The sequence below is a fragment of the Macrobrachium rosenbergii genome, chromosome 55, assembly GCF_040412425.1.
Source record: "Macrobrachium rosenbergii isolate ZJJX-2024 chromosome 55, ASM4041242v1, whole genome shotgun sequence".
NCBI classification, from domain to species: Eukaryota; Metazoa; Arthropoda; class Malacostraca; order Decapoda; family Palaemonidae; genus Macrobrachium; species Macrobrachium rosenbergii.
In genome coordinates, this window is record NC_089795.1 from 81462434 (window position 1) to 81475162 (window position 12729).

Below are 12729 nucleotides of genomic sequence, written 5' to 3' on the forward strand. Positions count from 1 at the left end.
TATACACATATATACATACATACATACACACACATACATACGTATATACATAATGTACAGTATATATATATATATATATATATATATATATATATATATAACACAGATGTGCAAGTGAGAATATGACTAAAAAATTAACTGACGGGGAAAAAATTAATAGATTTTGAAATTAACTGTCCTACCTAACTTAATAAACATAATATACTTTCCCTAGGGACTCTGTACATAGCCTCTAAAGGACTAGAATATACAAAATTATATAATATAAAGTAAAATCTGAAATCTTTGTATAATTATACCCAATTTTCATCAATAGTATATTTTTTACATAAACTCGTGTCTTCATAATAATCACTGGATGTAAGAATAGAAAGAAAAAATAGAGAAAGAAAAAGAAGGAAAGAAAGAAAGCAACAGAAGTATCTCCTTTCACATACCCGTGCGGGCGAGGAAGAAACGGCCGCCTAATCAAGAGGGCATCTATCACATCCGGTGGGAGCTGGCAGCTCTACGGAAGGACCGAGAAGCCTCTCCGCCCCCCTCCCAGCTCCCCCCTCTCCCTACCTCTACTTTTCTTCCTTCCCTCTACTTCTCGGTATGAAGGAGACCTCTAATGAAAGGACCAAAGTACTTAGAAACCCACTTGTCTGATACATTAATGGTTCGAGAAGTCAAGAGGCGAGGTTTCTTCGGCGCAATCGAGTTTTATGTACAGCGTATAATCAAGGCCACCGAAAATAGAGCTGTCTTTCGGTGGTCCCGGTATGATGCTGTATGAGCCGTGGCCCATGAAACTTTAACCACGGCCCAGTGGTGGCCTATCCTATACCGTTACCAGAAGCACAATTATGGCTAACTTAAATCTAAAATAAAATTTTTAAAAAACTACGGAGGCTAAAGGGCTGCAATTTGGTATGTTTGGTGATTGGAGGATGGCTCATCAACATACCAATTTGCAGCCCTCTGGCCTCAGTAGTTTTTAAGATTTTGAGGGAGGACAGAAAAAGTGAGGACAGAAAAAAAATGCGGACGGACAGACAAAGCCAGCCCAATAGTTTTCTTTTCAGAAAACTAAAAAGGCCAACTGCTTGATGCATGCAGTGGCTGATACTAGTAAAGGAACAACCCCCCTCTCTCTCTCTCTCTCTCTCTCTCTCTCTCTCTCTCTCTCTCTCTCTCTCTCTCTCTCTCTCTCTCTCTCTCTCTCTCTCTTACCAATAACCATCTTATTAACAAAACCATCTTTGTAAGAGGAAAAATACACAAAATTCGATTTAACACCTTAAAACTTAACTGTTTACTAAAACCCCTAGTACAAAGAAAAGCTAACTGGCAATTGTAATTAATTTCAACATGTAAACAATTTGATATTAATTACAATTATGTATCCAATCACCACAAGTCTGGCATTCAATTAACGTCAACAGTGAAATGTTCTTTGAATTTTCATCAATATTCCTTATCTTATTAGTCACTAGCGTAACATGAAAAGTGCTCCTATGTCAGCACGTCATTTGGACCAGTAAGTATATTGTTATCAGTTATTGCTTCAGATATTACTGATAATTGCTTTCCGATCAAATACCGTTCTAGATCATGTCGACAGGAACTCATATTGTGATTTTGCTTTTAAAAATATTAAGATAATTTTGTTTTATAAGCCTCCAATAAGTAGCACTGAAAATTATGTCGAATACACCACAGTGGAAGCTACTAAAGAATGTCCAATCTTTCATACAGAAGCCGAAAGAATGGGTATATTCAATATTAATTTTATTCAATGAGTAAAGATTCCTATTTCTCATTCATTCTCTCAGTAATTTATTCTATTTTACTCATTTATTTGGGCAAATCAATCATTTATCCACTAGCAATCACTCTCAGACACCTGTGACGTGAACCCTAAACCTGACCATTTTTTAAATTTATTTCTGGGCCAGATTCCTCCCATATATGTAAAAACCAAGCTGCTTAAACTCACCAAATATCATCCGAGCCCTTCCGATCTCTGAACAAGTAACTTTAACTACCGGTCATTGACTAGAGTTTTCTGACGAAAGGGCGCATTAACATCGAGGCCTTTCTACCCGTTCAAAAGGAGGGTCTATATTTAACCTTGATGTTGACCACTCGGTTAAGGTCATCTGCGAAAGCTGGTGGCTCTTTTCTCTGGGCCAGCTCGGCGGCTTTAGAGAGCCGTGGCGACGGGAAAAATAGGGTTAGTGAAATGTGGTGCACAAACACCGTAGACTTCATTGCGCTGCATGTTTTAACTTACCTCAACGGCAACAATGACTTGCTTAATTTCTCGTTTCCTTTTACCTTTGGCATACTTCCCAAAGCGTAATGTGGCGTTGCGCTTTAAAACTCAGCACCCATGCAAAAATCAACAACCCCATAAGGTACCTTTTATAATTTTCTCCAGATGGTATATTCCCGTTCAATCAGAAGACACCCTGTTTATGAGGATATATAACGATTCTTTCATAATTAGCAAGAGTGAAAACACTTCGCGTTTCCTTTCATTTTCCTTCATGGTTTAATAATAATAAGTATATCATACATCTTTACAATTAGCGTTGGTACAGAAGGAAATATTCTTATGATTTTATGCAGAAAACTGCAGAAAAGCTTACCCTTTGGGACTAACTGTGCCTTTTCCTCGTTCTGTTGAAGACTTGAATTAATTTAAAACAAAATTACGCGCAATGTTACCTTTAAGTATGTTATATCAATCCCTTCCGAACAGCGTTAAACCTTTTATCTTTAATTTAGTAGGTAATGTTGTTAAACTGAGAGAGATCTGCAATGTTATTACACTGACAGAAATCTAATTCTCAGTCTAGAAAAGAAAATCCGCGGCTTACGCGAGTCTCGCTCCCTACATCCTTGACAAATTCTATCCATCCTAAATCTTCTACATCCTAGACAAATTCTCTCCATCCTAAATCTATCTTATTCATTTAGGGCTCCTTTCAACACTAGCTCAACTCCCATTTCGTCAGTAATTTGCTTATGTAACCAAGCCCATTTTCGTAACAATATTGTGAACAGGGTTAAATAAGGTTGGAGAAACAAATCTAGTTATGTAACTGTTCAAATATATCTAAAAAATAAAACTAAACAGAGAGCACTGTACAGTTTTATTTATAAATATATATGTACAGTTACAAAATTAAATTTTTTTCAATTTTAAAACTAATGTTACTACGCGTATTTTTTTCAATGTTTCAAGGAACCCCAACGAAGCTGAAACTATTGGTATTTTTAATTAAGGATCAAGTCTAATTCGTGATTTATTCAATAACAAAACATATATTTCTAATTTCTTTAATTGCCGGTAATATGAATAATAAAGACAGGTCACATACATCCTTTCTTTAAAGAGGCTGTTTTTCATATTTCATTGAGATTCAATCACACTTTTTCTAATTTTCTTTCTTTTCCTTTCATTTATTTTTACTCTTCCGTCAGTCTAGGCTGGAAAAAGTACTAAGCTGATGTATCAGTCAATGACTAAATATTAAACATTTATACTTTGTTTTTCAAGCACTGAATACGGTTGACTGTTAGAATGTAAGTAACTGGCACATGGCCAAGTTATACCTTTAAAGGCAACATCAAGTGTTAAAAGTTCCTTCTTTTCTCCAGTAGTAATAACAAAATCGATGACAATGATTAAAAAAACAAAAATAATAACCATACTTCTCGTAAACTTACCCCTCAACGGCCCCCAACCCCCACACAAAAAATAATAAAATGGAAAAGAAATCAACAACAGATATCGGCTATTATCAAAAATCTTCGGTAGAGTTTTCGACATTCCCTAATTCAGTTGTTATTACAGACATCCAGCTGATATTTAATGGGAACTGGTATGGCCCTCGAAAGCTCTCTGTATGGGTTTCTATACAAATAAATAAATCATTATGGATTTCATTCCTCAGTAACAAAAGTTCCGAAGTGGAGGCTCAAAAGGCAACATAGGGAAGCCGTATTTTCTACGACACAGCTGAACTGGCAGCGAAATGATCCACCCAGAATCATTATTATTCCAGCTTTCAATGTGACTCGTTACATCGAAATGTTCTATATGTACCATTTCCGGACTACATACAGTAAAATTATCTACCCAGAATAATTATTATTCTAGCTTTCAATATGACTCGCAACTCCGAAATGCCCTATTATACGCACCAGTTCCGGATTACATTAGGAGATGATGCCACTTCCTTGTATAATTAAAATTATTTTCACTGATTATAACGTAATTCTATTTCTCCCTGGTCATAAATAGTGAAATAGTTTCCTCATGTCAAACCACCATGTGTGTTTTAAATCATCAATATTAACATTTTTCATTGAACCCTAAAAACTGTATCAATCTAATCACATTACATTATTACTTCAATAACTCAACTAACTGAGTGAGAGGAGACTTTCAATTACGAAGGTGAGGCCAAAAACATGAAAATTAAGGACAGTACAAGGCGCCAAAATTCGACAAACCTGATTTTCTACTGGAGCGAATTTCAAGGTGTTTCTTCAGAGCCTCTATATTCACAGCGATTCTGTTCGAATTTAATGGTTTTACTTCGGGTTTCCTCTGAACAATTCATTAACTTCAGTTCTCTTACGGTGCAACACTTAACCCGTCTTCACGTCTTTCTCTAGTCGTCTATTCCTTGTGTGAAAATATTTTTTTAAGTTTTCTCGCGGTCTTATATTTGATAGGCTACGCTGCACGCACAAAAGGAAACGCCTTACCATGCATATAGGTGAATATCGCAGCTACATAAAAAAAAAGCCAACAAAAAGACAGCAGTATTTACAACTGCTTTCCTGTCAGGGGTGTTAAGAAACGTTGGCCTTCGTAAGTAACCACAGCAAAATATTAGTCTGTGTCAGCATGAGGTCTCCTGATGTTTTTTTGTCCGCGTACATATTAATCAGACAAGTTGCCTGATTGACTGTAGACACAGTCACACTGCACATTATACGCAAAACAGATTCTATTTGCAGCATTTCGATGCCTCTCAAACAATGGGCGGTCTTCACATCTAGTTTGATTCGCATATAATAAAAGGGGATCTAAAATAATATTATTGAAACACGGAGCTTGCTGGAAAAAAAAAACATTTATCTTTCTCTGAAATGATAATACCAGACTCGGGATTATGTAAAACAAAATAAATTCGAAAACTTCAAACAAAAGCGACGAAGTTTTTGTTTACTTTCTGAAAAAGTTGGAAAGTTTCTAAAAACCGACGATTACTTTTTAAACGTTATTCTAGGATTTAAAATGTTTTTAAAACTCGAAATGCTGTAAAAAATCGAAAACAAATACTTTGTGTGATTCAAAACGGAATTGGAAAAGCAACAAACAGCAAAACTGCTAGATGTTTTTATCTTGCGTCACATCTGAATAATGAAGATCACTAATGACAAAATCATTTTGTCTTTCTCAGAAAACTGAAATAAACGTTTGTTAAACAACATTACTTATGCAAGAGCTGTTAAAATAAAAGCACAACATAAAATGTCCGTAACAAGAGGCCCTTCACTTAAAAGGAGACTGTTAGCAAACCCGGAACCACATCCGGACACGGATACATTTCAAAATCGTATTAGCCGCCCTTGTCCACGTCCGCAACCTCCTCATAATTTCACTGACGTCTATATATAAATCTTGAAGACTTTTTTTTACAAATAAAAGAAAATCAGAAATCAAAACATCCGACAGAGACGGGTTAATTCACGACCTTTATCAACGCGTAGGGCGGGGATGAAAAACAATTTTCCCTCGCGCCATGCTGTAAAAACGAATGTCCCCAACAAAATCGGTAATGTCCCTCATTCGGCGTCCCTAAATGCCAGAGCATGACAACAGACCACTGTAATATCATGACCAGGCATTCCAGTAATTACGCCCTTCCAGCATAATGGAATGTAATTAAAACTGGGCTTTCATTACCGATGTGTTTAGGGCTCACTGAGAAGCTGATTGAATGTCTTGTTTGCGTTGACGAAATTAATATGTCAGAATGTCACGAAAGTTTTTAAAAGGTTCATTTTCGCGTAAAAAATGGATAAACTTTGTTTACATACACAGGGAGCCCCAGAGATAGATTACCAGCTGAGATTATACTTTGATATTATAATAATGACATCCTTAAGGAATGATTACTTCCACGCCCCCAAAATGAAAGGAGTCTTTTGCTAAAAGTTAACCTCGTTATAACCCTACGTTGCATTAGAATTTTTATTTTTTCCTTTATTACTCTTGAGTGTCAGTGAGTTAGATTTTGATCATACGGACAATTCGTATATGAATTTTTCATGAAAAACAGACAATTCCTATATGAACTTACGATGTAGTGCGGATAATTCCTATATGAATTTATGATGAAATGCGGATAATTACTATATGAATTTATGATGAAATGCGGAATTTATGATGAAATGGGAATGGGAGGAGGGGATGGGAGGGAGGGAGAGGAGAAGGGAAGGAGGGGAGGGGAGGGGAAGGAAGGAGGGAGGGGGGAGGGGAGAGGAGGGGAGGAGGAGGAGGGAGGGGAGGGGGGGGAAGGAGGAGGGAGGGGAGAAGGGAATGGGAATGGGGAGGGGATGTAGTAACTATGAACACCTGCATTATGAGGATCACTGTAAATACTACTCCTGTTATACAACTTTAATATTAAAATTATATCAGAACTTTCACAAGAAAACTAGCAAATGTGAGCGATATCGGGCATCTGCTAGTTCCTATGTGAATTTATGATGAAATACGTATAATTCAATTATGAATTTATGATGAAATACTGATAATTTGTATATGAATTTATGATGAAATAAGGATAATTCCCCTATGAATTTATGATGAAATATGCATAATTCCTATGCGGATTTATGATGAAATACATATAAATGCCATATGAATTTATGATTAAATATGCATAATTCCTATTTTAATTAAAGATGAAGAACGGATAATTCATGTAAGAATTTATGACGAAATACAGATAATTTATATATGAATTTGTGATGAAACGAATATAATTCCTATGAGAATTTATGACAAAATATATATTTTTTTCTATTAAAGGCCAGTTTTACAGTAAAAAGCAAAGTCATTATTCAAGCACTTACAAGCACTGATACACAATCGCTTGCAAACACATATATATCAACGTGAATACATGTCTAAAACAGGAAGTGCTGACAGAGAACGTGTATCCATTATTAACCCCTTCCATTTTCAAAATTCTATCGTTCATTACTCTTAACGCACCAGTCATCTGTCAATATTAACACAGAAATGAACCCGTTACGTGATGCAATTGCCAGTCACGGTTCTCTGGACCAAAACATGAAATGAAGTTTGTTTTTTATTCTCTGAACAACACTTATGATAAATTGCTAAATGTTTTCAGACTGCTGGCCTCATGCAACAGTAATATGTATTGTAAAAGCTACGGTGAATTCTTCTTCTAAGTTACGTTAATTTCCTGACATTCTGGATATTTTTCAATGAGAGCCTTTAATTCGTGAGGAAAAGGAAGAGAGGAGATACCATATCATTATCATAAAGTTTTGAAGTAAAATACAATTCGAACTCGTAATTCTATTTTATTTTGATTTTAAAATACCAAACGCAAAATGGACAGGCTTTCAATAAGATTATCATATGGATTCACTGCACGAAACAAGTGTTCATTGTATAATAATCTCTATGACCAACATATCTCTCTCTCTCTCTCTCTCTCTCTCTCTCTCTCTCTCTCTCTCTCTCTCTCTCTCTACACCAATGTAAAATGAAAATATGTTTTTAAACAGGACTGATTTTACAGCCATGTGAAATTAATATTGCAGTTGATTGTCCATATGTTACTTATATATATATATATATATATATATATATATATATATATATATATATATATATATATATATATATATATATATAAGGTTCAGTCAAAACACCCGCTCTCCTGTAAATAAAACCCTAGAACGAATGTTTGGATCCAGACCAGAATAAAATTCTGCAAATGGGTCTTTCACCAGATAAGTTTTTTAATACAAGACGCCACTCTGTACACTTGACGAGAATTTCGTTTCTTTTAATGAAACAGACTTTGCGATACCTTTGATATATAGGTGAGCTGCCTAAAACTGCGAACACAGGGGTTTGTTGAAAATATCCCCTGCTTCAGAAAAAAATCATGGAAAACTATCTATTCGTTTGTGTCCACATAGCCTATATCTCCAGTGGAAGTCCCGCCCACTTTTTTTGGAAAGCCCGCCCCCTTCGTTTTATTATTTTTATTTCTAACCTTCCCGCTTCAAGAATTTCATCAAAGAAAACTATCCATTCGCACTAACCCGAACAGCTGAGATACAAAACAGGGGGAAAAAACCTTCTTTACCTAAGGGATATGAAATTTATCCTCCAGTCGTGAACGCGTGAATAAATCGCCAAACGTAACCAACACTGATTGATAAAATCTTTTAACTGAAGGAACGACACTGGACGCAAAATATCCAAAACTAAATCGTCAAAAACGTCACCAAACTCTGTCAATGTTTTCCCTGCTTAAGGGACGATATGAGAGAAAACCATCCAGTATTCTGACGACAAATCCACAAAGGCATCACAGAACGCAGCAGCAACTAGAGAGAGAGAGAGAGAGAGAGAGAGAGAGAGAGAGTGCGTGTGTTCGTCCGGCAAAACGCCCTTTGGGAATTTTGTTACCGAAATCCCCCCCCCAAAACTTTTACGAGACTTGTTTTACCAAAGCGGTCAACTTGCAACGAGAACTCCTCTTTCTTACCTTGAGGCTCTCTCTGATTCCACAAGGGTTGGGGCGGGGATGGAGGTGGGGTGGGATGGAGGGAGAATCTTCTTCCTTCTGATGCTGGGGAGATATCTGTGAAATAAAGAAAACTTGATTAGCTTGTTTTGGCGAGACAAAAGATGGAGAGAGTAATAGACAATAGCCAGGGAAGATAAAAATGGGATTACGAGTTTTCAAACTACTGACCGCAATAAACGAATAAATTTTAGAATTGAAAGACGAGGAGCGTAAATGCTTTAAAAAATAGCTTGCAAATTACATATGATATATTGCAAAGGCTAGGTATAAAAGCATTTTCTGAAAACAATTAAATGTAATAGCTAAAATTAAAATTGAGAAACGATAATTTAGCTAAAAAGATATTCATAAGAGACTACTGGTTAAAAAGGAAATTTCTCTCTCAAGTCACATCATTACAATACTTAAGAAATGGTTCATATTTGGAGAAAAATTGAACATAATAAAAATACATCTCAATAAGAAAAATTGAACATAATAAAAATACATCTCAATAAGAAGTTATTCTCTAAGGAAAATAAAGAGATAAATCAACTGCAAACACACATACATCCATAAACAAATAGATACAAATAAGAATAATCACATTATTTTTCTTTCGCGCTTCTTCGTTATTAAGTACACGCATATTCCTTGTATTCCAACCACAATGAAATCATAATTAAGTTCACTGCTTCGACCGCCCCCTGTGACTATCAGCCGCATTCAACCTTATGACAATGGATTTGATTACCAATATATACGCCGACAATTCTACAAGAATCTATAATAACATGAAATGTTTCATTGCCACTACAGAGCCAGATATTACAGGATAATTCTCTATACATTTCTCACTGTCTTTCAAAACCTTCGCTACGGTATCCGAACGTAATATTCACACCCCCTTTCCCTAACGGACGAAAGATTCTGGCATTTTCGGCTCATTTTGGCAATCCAGCGGAAAGCTCTCCGTCGGTGCTTCCTGAAATCCATCCATCACCGGACGTCTCCCGAGTCCGAGAGACAATAAAAGCCCGACTGACATCCATATTCATGTCTGGCAAAGGTTCCTGGAACCTGCCGGGCATAAATGCATAACAGGAGTTACTTTCAAAACGTCAAGATCCTGAGCGTGTCTTTGCATCTGTTCATCCCTGTCAGTGAGTTTCTTTTTCCATCTTGAAAACAATAACATATATTATATATATATACATATATATATATATATATATATATATATATATATATATATATATATATATATATATATATATATATATATATAAACCAGTCATTTTAGATCAAAAGAAATCAGCAGTATAAGAGGACAAGTTTAGGCTTACTGTAATGTATTTCTTACAATCAATTAGGTTGTGTGCGTGTTATGTATGCACTAAATTCGCTTACTTCGTTATATAATATTCTTGATAATTTTTACATGTATTTTCCACACAGGCACGAGTGGGTGAAAATATATAACGATGACATATATGAACTACCATTTATATAGAACGGACAACGCAAAAAATTCCTCCATGAATGCAACGTTCTCATATCAAATTTATGTTTTATAAGAATTACAGGCAGGCAAATCAATATTCTGACCTATAGAAGATACGAAGGACTGCAGTAAATTAATTTATCAAAAAGGGGTTAACAGGGATCGAGGAAAACAGAAGGGTGAGGCCAGGTGAGCAACTTGATGAAATAGGGGAATTCCATTCACTGAGCTGAGCATTTGATTACTACTGACCTCCACGTGGTCACCTACCAAGAAACAGTCACATGTATGAAGGGAGAGTACCATACTTTTATATAGCTCAGGAGAACACTGACCTAAATAATGCCTGAACAAAAAGGAATTGTAGGAAACCTCAAACACACAGAGGGAGGGGGGACTCTAAGAAGAGAAGGAAGGGTCGTTGATTTGACTCAAGGCTACACTTCAAGTGATTTAAGGTAATGTCATCGCAGTACTTTGAGCTCTGCAAAAAAAAAAAAAAAAAAAAAAATCCAAGTAAGGTAGCCTAATGAACGGGCAATGATTGACATCTGGCTTCTGGCTCACTAATCAAACCCAAAGTGACGTAACTTGATGGTTCATTTTATATTAGCACTGAAGGAATTACAGGCGCAGATTAAGAAAGTTCAATGCATAATTGTGACTAGGATCATGTGTTCGGTAACTGATGATTCAAGACAGGGTGCTACTTCTTACACTGACGCAGGCACAATGGAACCCACTCAGCAAAGTGAACTATGAACACTCTATAACAGATAGGGTCCCCATGCAGTGTCGATAAGGTATCACTCTTATTGCTAAAAGGTAGGCACCTGAAGAAGTAAACCAACCGCATGGAGATTGACGGACAACAAACCGAGACCAGAATGACAGCAGAAGGAAAAACAAGAATTTTGAGCAAAAAGGCCTCATAGAAAGGGGATGTGACTTCCAACACACGAGCAAACGGGACGAAGATGATGAGCCGGAGAGGATATCAGACTGTCGTTAGGCAAAACAATGTATTTGCAAACAAGCAAATTTTCCCTAATTACAGTTTCAGAACCTCCAACTCCCTCTTGAGTTTGGAAACCGCGCCATATAGAACTGATGGTGGTGGAAGGTTCACTGGGTGGTCTAAAATTGTATACAGGGGACACAACATCTGATCTGAATTCTGGCACGAGGTTCTTCCAGATGAATCATCCTTTTTCGAAACCTGATTTTATAAAGATTACACAGATTTTTATAACGAAGCTGATAGCGTTTAATCAATGGGAGCAAAGGTTGTCCCCTTAGAGTAACTAGCAGATTTTTTTTTATTATCGATTATGTTTTCTGTTCCGTAGTACTGTTTACGCAACAGGACACAGAAATATGATGAAGCATCCCTTATCTCCCACTATCAGAGCTCCTCTCCTCACCTATCACAAAAAAAAAAAAGAAAAAACCTTTGCTCTCCTATCAAAGACATCTTTAGTGCTCGTTATTCCGAGGGATTGTGCGACAGTCATTTGTTCACTTCGGGAGAGGTTTTTCCCCTGAGACGGGCAAGCCATATGTTATGTCTCGTTTCAGAGGTATAGTTTCGTCTTTTGCAAGTTTAGCCTTCTCTGTCTTTCTCCTTCCATTACTTTCTAAGGGCATTTTGTATCACCTCTTGCACAATATATACGTTAAAAGTTTAAAAATAAGTGTCCCATATATTTAGTTTGAAAAATAACTGAATAAAAAACTGTGAATTCCGGTGATCAAAAAAAAAAAAAAAGAAGCAAGTAAGTTTGACCTCTTCTTTCCTCTTTCTATCCTTTTCCCCTCTTTTCGTAGATGACTTCTTAACTGTCTCTTTATCCCTTAGCAGCAGCAGATTAAATATGTATATATACATATATATATATATATATATATATATATATATATATATATATATATATATATATATATATATATATATATACATATATATATATATATATATATATATGTATATATATATATATATATATATATATATATATATATATATATATCACTAAAAATTATACTTAATATAAAGGGACAGGTTTTACATAGAAAAAATAATTTTAAAATTTTCTAGAAAATAAAAAAATAACCGTAGGTTAAAAAATTATATATATATTAGGAACATATAAAAGAACGTCATCTGTAGAACATCGACTGAGAAATGAATTACGTAAGGTAGACTGGGAGAGACAGATCATTTAAAGTCCAAGACGGGTTATGACGCCAAAAATTCATAAGATTCTGGCGAAGTCGATTAAGGCGACTCAGCAGAAAAAGAAAAATAGTTTTCCGCCCTTATCTACTCCAGGGGGAGAGAGAGAGAGAGAGAGAGAGAGAGAGAGAGAGAGA

General features: G+C 35.8%; 1 pseudogene; it reads right to left on the reverse strand.

Moving 5' to 3' along the window:
* LOC136835513 (Kv channel-interacting protein 1-like) overlaps positions 1–12729 on the reverse strand; it is a 369258-nt pseudogene that overhangs the window by 331722 nt on the left and 24807 nt on the right.